Source organism: Aplysia californica, unplaced genomic scaffold (genome assembly GCF_000002075.1).
Source record: "Aplysia californica isolate F4 #8 unplaced genomic scaffold, AplCal3.0 scaffold00233, whole genome shotgun sequence".
In the NCBI taxonomy this organism is placed as follows: Eukaryota; Metazoa; Mollusca; class Gastropoda; order Aplysiida; family Aplysiidae; genus Aplysia; species Aplysia californica.
Window position 1 is genome coordinate 696,449 of NW_004797503.1, and position 2,500 is coordinate 698,948.

Below are 2,500 nucleotides of genomic sequence, written 5' to 3' on the forward strand. Positions count from 1 at the left end.
TGTGTGTGTGTGTGTGTGTATGAGTGAAAGAGTGTGAATGTGTGTTGTCAGTAGAGGCATAGTTTTTGAAAATGTCCAAGAATATTTCTGACTATATTCACAGATCTGCTGTCATCAGGTCGTTGCTTGTCAAGCAGTTTGCAACTCCTAAAGTACACGACACACTCGCATATTTGAGACAGTGTGGTGACACCAGGCCCTCGTCTAAATAACGAAATCGGAGAAATAGGCATTTTTTTCAGCCAGTTTGGACAATTTTATCGAATTTTTGTTTTTTTGGGTCAACCTCTTTTATGTCCATATAAATACACATTTCGACGTGATTTGTACTGGAAAACGTTGATTAGGCACACAATATGGCATTTGTTAGGTTGCAAAGACTCTTTAGCTATTGGAGTTACGAAACTTTGGCGTCCATTTTCTCACTAATTTCACCCCTGAAACCAGGCGACCTCACATCCTACAATCACAAGTATATTGAGTTAGTTTTATTCTATTAAAGTGATTTTATTTCATTAGAAGTATGGCAAATAAATCAGCTTCCAGACGATACAACTAATAACTCCACGTCCCCAAAAATTGACGAGCGCCTGATTCCACCGCGTCGTGACATATTATTGCTGAGCCATTACCTCATGCCTGCTTATCTTATCGCCATGATGCGTATCGGAGACTAGTGTTGCTTACTTCTACATAAATTTATCATAGGAAACCTGTTAAAATGTCTCAAGTCGAAAAATAATACATTTTTCTGCTGATAGAATAACAAATGTTTTATTCTTTTAACAATATTTATGTACTTTTCTCAAAATAACTTTAAACAGCAGTATTTTTCTCAAGGTCATGCACCTGATAGATTAAGAGATCGCAATTTTGAAGAAAGAAAAGGAAAGGGAAAAGAAGAAAATTACAACTGATGCCTTTGTACACTTTAACATGACTGCGGTGGCGGGACGGGTAATGCGCTCGTCTCCGAAACGGAAAGTCCTGGTTCGAGCCTCGGTTCGGACACAGATGTTTGTTTGCCCCCTCCTGCCCACTCAGCAGTAGGGGTACCTGACTTCGAGTTGGGGATGTAAAGGCGCGTGGAAAGGAACTGGCCACCCTACCACAATATGTTGAAGGCCCAGGAAGTTTTCTCACCAACCAGGCAATCCCTAATGTCCGGATTGGGAGCGGGAACAACTTTTATACTTTTACGGCTTGCCAACTTTAAATATTTCGTCATCAGGTCACTGTACCTCAGAGCTTTTTTTCGTGCCGGTTTTTTTTTTTGCGGGTTCTTTCCATCTCGTTTTTCGCACACGATTTGAATTCTCGATTTGAGTCGACCCGTCTCATGTGTCTTGTCTGACGCAGTTCGAGATGATATACTAGTCATGAGCTATCTCAAGTTAAAGTGCAGTTCAACCCCAATGCCATGCAGTGCAGAAAACATGTTTTAAGAAAACTCCGCAGCGCAGTGGGGCGTTATGCACGGAGATTATTATTATGCTGTTTTTGGCTTACCGGCACACGCAGACGTGACATGGGGGCCCTCGTGGCCTAGAGGTTAACCATATCCATACACTCTGGGGTCATTTTGTACCCCCGGGGTTGTATTCTTCACTTTTTGGAAAACTTCTAGTAAGAAGATCTCTCAAAAAATCATTTTCACAGACTGCTATGCAAAGCGTACGGATAGGATTAACGAGGAAAATTTCAATTTTGAAAGTGGTGGCACAGAGTTTCCCAGGTGTTATGGATACGATAGTAAAACACGACGTACAGATAGGGTTAAGGTGTTCGCCTTTTATTCAATAGGTCCCGGCTGAGAATCCTGATATCGACAGAAGATATTCTACACTTAAATGTTCTTATTTTATAATATCCTTTCCCATTCTAGCAATGTTCTGTTGTCTGCTTTCGTCTCAAATTTCTGCCCCTCCTCATCATCTCCTTTGCCACCCTTTTTGGGGCTCCTGACTCTTTCTGAACCCTTTCTACTGCTGCTCCTTGGTTCCTCCCTACTTTGTCGTTCAGCCACGCCCCTGATCTTATGGTATAACAGATGTACACCTAGCCTTCTCGGATAAGGGCGCAAAATGTTGGGGTCCAACGTGTAAGTTGCGAACTTTTAAGATCCATTGGTGGTCCATAATTCGTAAAGGTTTGCTTCGGCCGCCACTTGGGTAAAATTCCAAATTTCCTACCAACTTGAAATGTTTAATGTGTCCAACGCGCTCATATTATGACCTTATTATGCTGTTTCGAGCGCCGTTAAACACTTACCAATAAACAAAAACAAAAAGATGTGAAACAATGAGGCAGGTTTTCTCTAGATCTAGGGGTTTCTGTGTCTGAAATCTTGTCAAAGAGGTGCATAATTTAGTACTTGGCAATACCATAGACTGTTTTGCCGTATTATTATTTAAATTGAAGAGGGAGAGTGAGAGCGAGAGAGAGAGAGAGAGAGAGTAATAGAGAGAGAGAGAGAGAGAGAAAGAGAGAAAGAGAGAGA

At 41.5% G+C, this 2,500-nt stretch overlaps 1 protein-coding gene across 1 annotated transcript in view; it reads left to right on the top strand.

Moving 5' to 3' along the window:
• LOC101854578 (protein unc-93 homolog A) overlaps nt 1-2,500 on the top strand; it is a gene marked incomplete at its 3' end in the record, with an annotated part of 41,780 nt that overhangs the window by 17,585 nt on the left and 21,695 nt on the right.